This window comes from Myodes glareolus, chromosome 22 (assembly GCF_982192425.1).
Source record: "Myodes glareolus chromosome 22, mMyoGla1.1, whole genome shotgun sequence".
NCBI lineage: Eukaryota > Metazoa > Chordata > Mammalia > Rodentia > Cricetidae > Myodes > Myodes glareolus.
This window is the reverse complement of record NC_142047.1, coordinates 50435559-50447620: the sequence shown is the minus strand read 5'-3', so window position 1 is coordinate 50447620 and position 12062 is coordinate 50435559. Positions and strand designations below refer to the sequence as shown.

The 12062-nt window shown below is 51.7% G+C and overlaps 2 long non-coding RNA genes across 3 annotated transcripts; one reads left to right on the top strand and one right to left on the bottom strand.

Annotated features, from left to right (window-relative positions):
- Positions 1-216: 216 nt before the first annotated feature.
- LOC125402347 (uncharacterized) lies at positions 217-3221 on the top strand. 2 transcript variants are annotated; one of them, XR_014999068.2, is made up of 2 exons: positions 217-316; positions 2896-3221. It is a non-coding gene; the product is annotated as an uncharacterized LOC125402347 (long non-coding RNA). The 2 variants fall into 2 exon arrangements; XR_014999069.2 differs by lacking the exon at positions 217-316 and adding an exon at positions 385-534.
- LOC146890187 (uncharacterized) lies at positions 3157-3763 on the bottom strand. The gene is made up of 2 exons (XR_014999070.2): positions 3659-3763; positions 3157-3490 (listed from the first exon to the last, which is right to left on the bottom strand). It is a non-coding gene; the product is annotated as an uncharacterized LOC146890187 (long non-coding RNA).
- Between the last annotated feature and the right edge of the window lie 8299 nt (positions 3764-12062).

The window sequence follows — 12062 nt, the reverse complement described above, 5'->3', positions numbered from 1 at the left end:
TGCTGGCTCAGGGAAAGGTTAAGTCCAAGCAGCAGTGCCAATCCGGCCCGCAGAGCGCCGCAGAGACTTTTATGGGCTGGGATAAATCTTCTGACCAGACTTTCATCTTCTCCTTTCCATTTTTAGCACCTCTTAAGGAGAATGGTTTATGGAACTAGGGAACAGGAAGCAGGAAGTAGGAAACAGGAAGTGGGAAGGTTCTATTTTGGATTTGGTCACGATAAGCTGGTATCCTTGGTGAGGATCTGTGCAAAGGAGATTGTTCTGGTCAGTGGCCACCAGCAGGGGTGGAACACACAAAAGGACATTTGTCATTGTAAGTGGCCATTCAACATCAAAGTTTAGCCCCAGAAGTTGGGAAAAATCACACAATGTATGGTCACCACAGAAGGGTCTTCTTTTCCTTAATTCTTACAGTCTGACCGTTGGCAACGGGGTCTTTTCCTCTCACTGAGGTGACGCCTGGTCTCTTGCCGCAGAGCAATCAGAAAGAAGTCAGACTGGCCGTGTTTATTCCGTGTTCCAAGAACCAGGGTGAGACCGGTTACTGCAGACTGCTTTCTTGGGGCTCCTTCACCCCATCATCTGGACAGCTGTCTGTTTACACAGTGAGGGCCGCAGAGTTCCCCATTTAAAGACCCATCTGGTCCTTCCATCAGCCTAAGCCGTAACCTGGAGACACGAACACCAGCACACCAGGGGGAGTGGAGGCTGGAAGGAGTGTGTTTATCCCGTGTCTGCATTAATGCTTCCTAGAGTTTATTTTCAAAGTGTAAGAGGAACAATGCCTTGCAGGCTGTCAAACCCAAACAGGGCTGGTTTAACTTGGGGCCACGATCCTCCCAGTATTTTTCTCCTGGCTTGAAGGATTCACTTGAGAGAGGGGGAGGTCGGAAAGGCAGGGCAGGGAGGGGGCCCGAGGAGCAGCTCTGAACCCTCCTTGGGGTCTGGCCTGCCCCTGCGGGCCACTGCTGCTTGTCATATGGAACGGATTAGGCCTCCTCTCCCCCACTGTCAACTTGGGTGTTCTGCACGCAGGCTGTTTTTGCTGGGGTCTCGGTTTTGCATTTTATAACGGCAGGAAGTGCCCCTCTCCCACCACATGTGAGATTGTGTGGGAACAGCGGAGGGGGCAGGGCTGAGGGGTGAGCTGGGTGTGGGATTGAAAAGTCTCCCTCAAGGAGCTGGCCGTGTGGGTGGAAGCAGGGAGGGAGATACACACTGGCCAATTTAACTTTATGGGGTCTGGTTGGCAGGAGATGGGGGGGGGGAGAGCTTCCTTGATGAAACGGGCCTGTCCCTAATAGAACTGCCCCTCATGTTTTACAGGCCCACTCGGGGCCTGGGGAGGGACCACTGGAGCATGAGGGATCACAGCTGCTGTTTAATTTGTTCTGAATTTCCTGCAGGCCTCACCAGACTTGTACAGGAAATGGGCGGTAAATGTTTAATAGGTCATACCTAACCCAGCCATTAACAGGTGCTGTGGCTTAGAAAGCCCCGACCCGTGCAAGCATGCATACACCGAGCCTTCTGCCTGGTCTTCTTCTGTTTTGTACGGCAGCTTGGTGTGAGGTTGTGGTCTAGCACACCCTGAGACTACTCGGAGAAAAGCTTAGGAGAGGCTTAGGACAGATTCATGGGGAGTCAGGGCTGCCAATCCTTTCCAGCCCCAGCTGGCTGCGTTTCCATGGCTTTCTCACTTCCTTCTGTCGACTCCCTTTTGGTACCCCAACAGCCAGTGGGTGGCTTGGATTCTGCTCAAGGGCACAAGTGCCCTGAGAAGGAATTTCTGGCCCATGTGTCAGGTCACTCGCTCAGCAGGTGACAGGCAGGCAAGAAAATGACAGACAGACACCCTCCCTGGACACCTCCGGAGAGCCAGGAGGCCACTGAGGCTAAGGGAAAGAAAGGAGCTTATGTATGCTGGATGGGGGTGAGGGTTGGTATATCTGAAGCCCCAGATTTCTCCCATCAGACTTTTGATACAGTCTGAGCACAAGGCTGGCGTCATTCCTCTCACCCTGGGCAGACAGATGGGGAAACTGGAACACTCCCAGGCTTCTTGGAATCCATCTTGGGTCCCCCCTACCCACTGCACAAATCTGTGAAGGAGCTAGGATCTGAACTCAGGATTCTGACAGCAGAGCCAGCCTGCCGTGTCTGACAAGTTTATCCATGATGAAACATTAAGACAGCAAACTCAACCCACCATCCAAAGATATCATCTGTCACTTCCACCGTAGGTTTGTTCAGACAGTGGCACAGCTTCTTTTCAGTCTCTGTCTAGGATTTTTTTCCCCTTATAAATTTACTATTATGGATCTCACTTTCTCCCTCCCTCCCCATTCTCCCTCCCTCTCTCTCCTCCTCCCTCTCTCTCCTCCTCCCTCTCCCCTTCCCTCTTCTCTTCCTCCTCTCCCTCCCTCATGCACACACACACACACACACACACACACACACACACACGTATTATTGAGTGCCATTGCTTGGATACTGCCCGTTTTGGTTTTTTGAGACAGGATCTTCCACTGGACTGGAACTCAGAGATCAGACTATCCTGCCTGACCAGACAGCCCGAGGAGTCTTCCTGTCTCTGTCTCCCCAGCACTGAAATGCCAGCTGGATAATGTAATGCCCATCTTTTAAAATACACACACACACACACACACACACACACCAAAAAAACAAAAAAAACCCCATGAGTTTCTGGGGACCAAACCCAGATCCTTGTGCGAGGCCAGTACTTTCCTGACTGTACACTGCCCCACGACCTAGACCGTGTTGCTGCGTAGGTTTCTGTTGCTGGGCAGAGGCCACTTTCGGTTGCCATTCACCTGTGGAAGACTCCATAGTGAACCCTGGCACCAACCCAGTGCTCTTTCTGATCCCCAGAGCTGAATCCAACACGTTGACCTGAAGGCTGTCCACAGACAAGGCAGACCACGTAGGTGCTCACGTGATTTGGCGACGCCTGACATGTCCTCGCTGCCTTCACGCTCTGTCTTTGTGGATCTTGCGTGGTGCCGGTTATGCATCTGATGAGGGAGCAGAAGAGAGGAACGCAGAGGCTCCAAGCGCAAGCTTGAGAGATTTATACTTATCAGCCACCCCGACTGGAGCAGCTCAATGCCAAGAGCGAGTGTTATGTTATCACATGGTGCCACATACATTTTTATAATCAAAATCATATTAAAAATTGAGTAAAACTCAGTCTGGAAGCTTTTTGGCTGGATGGTCTTGTGAACCTGCCACCGCCGAGGGACTTGTTTGTTTGTTAATCGATTGTTGGGGCTTTGAACTCAGACCCTGGAGCTGACCATCCAGCACTGAGTCTTACCACAGCCCTCTTCACTTTTCATTTTGAGACAAAGTCTGAGTCAATTTCCCAGGCTGTTCTTGAGCTCCCTCTGTAGCCCAGGAAGGCCTTAAAGTTTCCATCCTTCTGCCTTACAGCCTCAGTACTGGGACAACAGGCCTCACCCCGTACCTGCAGAGATCAGAGAATTTTCATGAGAAAAGTCCTAGACAGTCGGGAGTGCCACATGGAAGTCCCACACGGAAGAGACCTTGGTCCCCCCACCCCCAGTTGGTGTTCTGATCTTACAGCAAACGGCTCTGCAGCTTACAGACACCCGAGTTCTCCCAGGAGCCTTACCTGGCTGGAGGTTGGCTGGAGTGTGCTCCCCAGTCTTTCCAATTCCCCCATCACCCAGGCTTGTCAACCTCCTGAAAAACACGTCAATTCCAGCTGTCAAGCAACCCTCAGCTCCCTTCCTTTCTGATGTTACCTGTGTGAAGTTCAAGGCTGATGGAGTTCAAAGGAGGGTCTGGGAACAGCTTGAAAACCCTAATAATCCATGATGAATGGGCTAGACGTGGCCATCCAATAAATAGTCTCTGCTACGGGGCTTTTACAGTGACAATCCTCAGACGCTCTCGCGGCGCTGGGAGCTTGTGTAAACCAGCTCTCACTGGTAAGGGGATAAGAAGGGTGACGCTGTGCAGGCCCCTGCTGGCGTCCCGTCATGCTTTGAAGCCCAGCTGCTGAGAATGGGGCCCACTACTGGCCTGAAAATGGGCGAGTGGCTATCAAGATGCACTGAGCTTCAACAAAAAGATGTCACCCATCACTTCTGCCAGAGGGTGGCTTCTATATCTTTGGCCGTGGGGGCTTGGGCCTGCAGTTCAAAGGCGTGGTAATATTGCTGCCTGAGATGTCAAAGTTCCAAAGCAGATAGTGTCAGCCCTGGCTTGGGAGCCGGATCAGTCTATGGACATATTTTTTAATGGCCTTTCAACACTCATAAGTGTGTATTTTATTTTAAAACCTGGCTCTCTTGGTCTATCAAGATATCGACTGAAGTTGGGTGTTACCCAGGCCAACAGTTGCCTGGGCATCTAGAGGAGGGCAGCAGTCACCCCCCGGCACAAGGGTGTACCCTCCAGCATCAGTCCCCACCGTGTTCTGTCACTTTGCACATTTCAGTCCAGCGGTCACAGGTGTGGGGGTGAAAGCAGAGATTGGCTTAGAAGAGAGAGGAATGTGAGCCTGTTTCTCAGGTATGGACTACAGCAGGGGCGGGGAGAGAGGTGGGTGCTCAAGGTGGCTCACATCCAGCCATCTCACTCCTGAATCCCCAGGGCAGTGTTGGAGAAGAGCCAGCTGAGTGCAGCCTGAGTGCCTGTGGCCACTAGGACCCGCTGCAGTCATCCAGGGTAGGGGACAGGGAAGCCATCTCTCTGTGTGAGAGTCAACTCAAGGATGCTAAGCCCTGGCCCTTTCCTTCTCTGCAGCAGGATTTCTCATCCAAGCCACTGGTATTTGACAGTCCTCTGGCTTGAGGAAGGGGAAGGAAGGGGTGGGGGGGCTGCTGAGGTGCCTCCCATCCAGTCTACCAGAAAGGCTCTTTTTTTTCCCCTCCAGTGTCGATTTTCCCGTAAGCTTGGGGAATGTATTTGCCAAGCCAATTATCTCTGGGTGATCATCATGGAAACGCTCAGCCATTCAGAGAGTACCGGGTGGGATTGCCTCTGCCTACTAGGTGCTTCCAGACAGTGCGTGAGTGCCCTGTTGCTTCTGCCCTGGAGCAATGGGGTTGTCCTTCAGATAGCTCTCCCTCTGGTCCTCCGCCTCCATTTAGAAGATCCTTCTGGTGTGGACCCCATACTCCCAAGTTCTGTCACAATCCAGATAAATACAAAGCTCCCTGTGAAGGGTTTTGGGAAGCAGTGATGGTTTGATTTCTGGAATGTTCAACACAGGCTCACGCTGTCCCCACATTCTGAATGCTTGGTCCCAGCTTGAGGTGCTGTCTCCAAGGTTGCAGCACCTTTAGGAAATGGCCCCTGGTTGGTGGAAACAGGTCCCTAGGAAGTAAGCCTTTGGCAGTGGTATCCATCCCCTGGTTCAGGTCTAGCGCTCTCTCTCTCTCTCTCTGCTTCCTGTCTGCTGCCATGGAAACAGGCTGCTGGTGCTACCTTGTCTTCCCAGCATAATGAACTGCTATCTCTCAGGAACCATGGGCCCCAATGAGACCTTTCTTGCTTAAGCTGTTGGGCATTTTGTCATTGCAGAGAAAGCAGCTGAGGTTCAGGCTCTTTGTCTGTGTTGGGGTTGGAGGATCCTCCATAGACAGGCAGTACTCGGAGGGGTCCAGACCTACCTTAGGAGCTGCAAGCAAAGTCTCAGGCTGAGCAGGAACGTGCTAACAGACGCAGTAGCGCATGCTAACCCTTCCAAAGACTTCAGGGTGGAGGTGGAGAGGCGATGTGCAGGATGGCTCCCTTATATCTGGAACATTCCCGAGTGATAATGCTCTGGCAAGCAAAACCTGGCCCCAGTCCACCTTCAAGTCCTCATCTGACTGCCAGGTCCCAGCCACAGGCCTCCCTCCTGTCCTTCTAGGGTCCCCAGTACCTCCCAATCAACACTGAAAGCCAAGCGGACACTGAGCCTGTGCAGCCGGGACAGCTCTGAGACCTACCTCTCCTCCCACCCCCTGCTCTCTGTGTTCTCCCCATGGCAAGGCCTTGCAGGCCGTGGCCAGGTTTAACCTGTCTTCAGAGCCCCTTCGTATCTTCTCTCCAACCACAAGGGATGCTGGGATGCAGGATCTGGTCAGGTCTGTGGGTGCTGGACTCTCACGGGGAACGCTGCTGAAAGTTGTCATTGCTCTCCGCCCCTTCCTGGGAAGTCAGAAGGGCTGTGTGAAGCTGCAAGGGCAGGGAGGCAAAAGTGCAGTCCCGCCTACTGCTCCTGCCAGGCTGCACAGGGGCCAGAAACCTGCAGGATACTGACTGATGTCAGCAATTCCTCCCACAGGAATTGCTCAGAGGGAAGCTACACTTGCCTCTGACATCCTAGGCCTCAGTCTGTTTGTTTGGACCACCGTGCACAGCTACGTAGGTTTCTTTCCATGATGCAGTAGGGGCCACTCTTGATTCTCACCATGGGGGCCAACATGGAACCTTGGGTGGGTGACAGTGCCTCTGCCCTTCCTTCAGGACTTGTGGGTGATGCTGATTAGATTTGAAAATAGCACCCTGTCTATAGTAAAGGAAGTTGCAGAGATCTCCTACAGTGGGATTTTGTAAGAGGCCTCATTTTCCTTCAGGCCAAGGGCCTAGCATAGAAACAGTGGAGGACTCCTACCTTAGGTGCCCTGGGTAACACAGGGAACAAGGAGAGGAAGTCAGGGAACCATCCATGCTCTTGATGAACCCGTCTCTACTCCCATCTCAGAATATGTATCTCCCTCTACCGCACCTCAGACAGGTACCTGTCTCTCCCTCATCTCAGACAAGGGGCCTGTTTCCGCCCCTCACTTCAATGGCCCTACCTCCACACCCTCATCTCTGACCAGGATGCTGCAGAGGAGAGAGTTTATCCTCTGGCAGATGAGCACAGTGCACCTGAGTGACCCTTGATGGAGTCTCTGTATATTTCTCTCCCCAGCTTGAGTGTGTAGGGAGGAGGGAGTGAGAGAGACAGGGAGTGGCGATGTACCTAGACCCGACAGGGCAGCATCCGCCATGGGACTGGTGGTGTGGCAGGAGGGTGGTGGCGGTGCTGTTGACAACATACTTAGCAACTGCTGTTGATGACCACGGCAGCACACAGTTGTACCGTGTTGCTGGACTGTTTGGGGAAGATGGCACACTTTTGGCCAGGGCAGTGTCTCCTTGCACTTGGGTGACAATAGAGACTGGTCTCACCAGGTCAGGGGATGTGTCCCTTACAGCCATTCCCTCTGCATTACCTCCGTTCACTCATATTCCGTCTTAAACAATACAGCTCCCATTCTACGCCATAACCTAGATGTACCGTTGCCTCCCCCTCCACACACACACCGTGGCTACCTACTGAAGTCTGTTCAGAAGTCCATGTGCACCCATGAGTATAGTTGGCTTTACTGTTTTACACTTTAGGGGCTCGCCACCTAGCTCCCAAATAAATACATGGAGACTTATTCTTACTTATGAATGCCTGACCTTAGCTTGGCTTGTTTCTAGCCAGATTTTCTAACTTAAATTATCCTTTAGCAACATTTTGCCTCTGGCCTTTTTATCTCTCTTTATTCTATATATCTTGTTTTCCTTCTTACTCCGTGGCTGGCTGTGTGGCCAGGTAACTGGACCCTGACATCTTCCCCTCCTTCTCCCTTTTCTTGCTCCTTCCTCCTTTTTCAAGCCTAAATTTCTCCAATTTAGTCTCTCTGCCTGGCAGCCCCACCTATCCCTCTCTCCTGTCTAGTTATTGGCCATTTGGCTCTTTATTAGACCAATCAGGTGTTTTGGACAGGCAAAGTAACAGTTTTACAAAGTTAAACAAATGCAACATAAAAGAATGCAACACATCTTTGCATCATTAGGCAAATGTTCTGCAGCATAAACAAATGTAACGCATCTTAAATATTCCACAACACATGAGTGATTGACAGAACACCCTGCCCCCCACACACAGTGGTATGGTTTGCACACAGGGTCAAGGGAACCCCTGATTCTGACTTTTCTGCCCAGGCCTTGGTCTACAGAATACCGACGTGTGCCCTCAACGGCACTCACTCTGTCCAGCCACACCTCTAGCTCCCAAGGGGCTCTGTCTGCTCCACCTGCCACATCTGGCCCTCAGCCTTGCATCGCCACCACTGTTTATGTGGAGCTTCTGGCTGCAAGTTGAAAGTCCCAGCCCCACTCACATCTCTAAACAGCCACTGCTGCTGTACAAAAAGCAGGCACTTGCCCTTCTTGGATGTCAGACCAGAGCTTCTATTCCCAGCATTCCTTGGGAGAGGATAAACAAGGGGCTTGTTTATCACTGCACAGAAACCCCACAGGTCCAGATCCCAGCTCTGGGTACTTTATGGCAAAGAACACATCATTGCACATGGTGGGCTTGGGTTTCTGTTCACTGGACAACCTGGGCCTGGGAACCAGACGGCCGGGATTGCCGCGGGTGGGGTATGAGGAGGAGGTGCTGGCTCAAGGGAAGCCCCATCCGCCTTCCTGACCTGCTTCCTGGCCCTTCCAGCGCCTTCTTCCCTGGGAAGGCATGAAGGGGCCCAGAGAGAAAGTCTCTTTGTTTCTAGGAATGTTTTCCTTCCTTCTCTCAGGTCCTCTCATGTGTGGCGTCCCTGGCCTCTCGCGGACCTGGTCATCGGGTTTCAGGCCATGATTTGCACAGCTGTGCACGCTAATTTGATCAAGTATCTGATTCAGGCACCAAGTGGGGCCACTGTGACTGGCTATCCCGTCCTGTCCTGCAGGCACGGGCCTCCGAGGCATCTGCCCCTCTGCACACAGCTGTCCATCAAACAGTCAGATGTGGGAGTACCCGGATGACCCAGTGTGTGATTTATTTAATGATGCCCCAAGGGGAGCGAGGTGGGGAAAGAGTGGCCCTTGGACTTGTGTTTCTTCTTCCTGTGGGGTCCATGGCTCTGTTCTGGGGCTTGGAGTGGAGGATGAGCTAACAAATAGTGCACATTGTTCTCCACATGACAGCGGGAAGCATGTGAGGACTCTGTGCCTGGACTTCCTGCAGGGTGGGCTCCATTGAAACCTCCACGGGTAAGTTCTGCTTGCCTCTGGCAAGCCTCTGGGCTTTTGGACCAGCAGCGGCGCAGCATCCCAGCCCTACTCTGTGCTTCTCGGTATGTGTTCACTAGGGCGTCAGCCTGGGTGCCAGGGTCCGTCTGAAACCCCAGAACCTCATCCCACCCTGGTCACACTCACAAAGACCCACATTGCTGGGGTACAGGATGAGGATTTGGGTGTGTGTTTCTGGGGACCCAGTTTTCATCAGGGCCCTTCTTGTTAAGTGCCACTGACTCCCCATCTGTGAAAAGGGTCGGCGGGCATTCATGTGATTCTGGGCTGATATGTAACCGTTCTGAGATAGCTGGTGCTCAGAGTCAAGCTTGAGATACAACACATAGGGATGGAGGAAGGCCCTGTCTGAAGTGACAGCAAGTCAGATGTGAGCACACTGGCACCTGGCAGAGCCCTCAGGTCAGAACAGTCGACGCCCAGAGTGTGGGCCTCGAAGCTGGCACTGTGCACTCCTGAGCCTCACTGCATCTTGGCCGTGTGGGCTTCCATCCCCAACCTTGTCACACAGAGGCTGCCTTGGGGCCTTCCTGGCCGCTGCAGAGCGTGCATGGCTCTTTCCTAGTCCATGACAGCTGGACATCATCTTCCCTTTGTCCTGTGAGGAGCTCCAGCATGCACCCCCTGCTTGGCCTGCTTACCGTATCAGTGGAGTTTGCAACGTCAGTTAGGAGGAAAGCCTGGACAGATAGATGACACTCAGGACCTAGGAATGACCTGGACTGTGTCCACCAATAGAAGCCGTCTTATTGGGCAGCCTCGAGCCAAGTCTGCAGAGAAGAGCAGGCCCTGATGATTCTGCTTGACTCGCTCATTCCTCCTGTTTGATTTGCTTTTCTTAGGTTTGTTTGCTTGTTGTTTGCTGCTTCTTCATTTTGGAAACCATTTGGACATAGCCATTTACAACCCCAGCCATTACACTGTACAGCGTCCCTTCCTGTCCTCCACAACAGCTACAGGGACCCTCAAGCCACATTTGCTTTCTGTCACTTTGCCTTTTGTGAGCCTCATCATCTCTGTTTGCTGGGCTTAGCAGGCACCCGTGGAGAAGAGTCCTCACCCTCCAAACAACAAGTTTGCAGTGTCCTGTGTGTCTGCTGATCCTCCAACCACACAACCGTGTGACCATGACCCTCACCCTTCTCCCCTGCTCTCATCACCCTGCTTTCCAGAGCAGGTCCCCACCTGATGTAACATTTTACATCTCTGGCTAGTCCTCTCTGTCTCTGTGTGTCTCTGTATGCTTTGTCTCCTCCCCCCAAGTCTCATGTTGGCCTTGATCTTCTGACCCTCCTCTCTCCACCTCCTCAGTGCCTGGTTTGCAGGGCTTCACCCATGGCTGCTAGAACCCTACATGATCCCCATTCAGATCTATGGTTCCCCAATTGAACACTTGGCTATCCTTGGGACCGCCTACATAAATACTTGTACATATAGAAACAATTGAACATAGAGAAAACAACCATTCTGTGCTCTGCTAATTGTCCATATCCATACTTTTAGCTTCCTTCCACACAGACCTTTTCCTGGGAAACAAACCCACACCTGTTTTCAACTCATCACACAAGGGTTGTGGAGACCCATATCTCCTCCGGGCTCAGGATCCCATTAGTGAGACTATGGATGTGAAATAAACACGTGGGCTCGTGTGTTTAAACACTGGGTCTCAAGATGTGAATAAGCCTTGCTGTGAGCATACGCGATGACAGATGCAAACTGACTGTATCTGCCGTGAGGAATTGTATCCCTTGAAACTGTGAGCCAATAGAAGTCCTTCCTCCCGTACATTCTCTCAAACGTCTGGCCTTAGCAATGAGAAAACCAACTACTACATTGAAAATATCTACCGGCCAAAGACATATTTTCTCTCACACACATATTCTCTCTCCAGCACACACACACACACACACACACCACACACGAGAGAGAGAGAGAGAGACAGAGACAGAGACAGAGAGAGAGACCACTATTTCCTTATTCTATATAATAGCATAAAATGTGATAATAGGATTTCTTTTCTGTTCTCCACCCTAAAGGCTCAGATTTTCCACCCCAGAAGTGGGAGAGCACACGAGTCCTGTCTAGCCAAAACCATAGACCTTGACTTTTCCAGGGTCCTCTCTATGACCTCCTGCTGAGAGTTCCTGACTAGGGGAGTCCCTCAGCCTGTTGACCACTGTCTTGAAATCTTCAGTAGATAATTGGGCTCAAGGGCCAAACAACCCATCCCCAGACCCTGGCCACTCTGCACTCCGTGTCTCTCCCATTGGACTGGTACAGAACTATAGAAAGGGAGACCTACAGGCTTGGTCAGCCATTCCAATGCAGCTTTAAATGAAGCCATACATGCCTTGGAACAGCCACAAGATGAGAGGCAAGCCAGGTTGCTCACTCTGTCCCTGCAGTGTGCTCGGTGATAAAGAGCTAGCTGGCTTCAAAACAGCCTTTCAGAGATTAGGACAAATTTTCCGCCGGATAATGGCAGATGGCAGAATGTCGTCAGCTGCTTGGCTACAAGGCTGCACGGGAAGGGTTTCCTCTGCGTGCTGATCCAAGTAACAGCAGCGCCAGTCGATTTCATGAGAGATCAAGCCGAGCGGCTGATTTGGATTAACCAGTGTAACGGTCCAATGGGCTAAATGAACTGTAAAATCTTCTAATTTTATTCAGGCATGTAAATAAGGGTCCGTGTCCACATACATCCAATAGTCTATTTGCAACTAGCTCTCAACAGGCATGCTGCCCACATAAAGAGAGGTGTCACCGCAGCTCTGGACTTGACGGTTTGGGTTTAAAACTTGTCTCTGGTCAGTCACAACCATGTACTGTTAACCCCGTGCCTTGGTTCACTTCTCTGAACCCCAAGGATAATGGATGCCTGGTCTATGGAGTGAAGTGTTAAATGAGCTAATTTATAATATTGCCGCCATCACCACCATCATAATCGATAT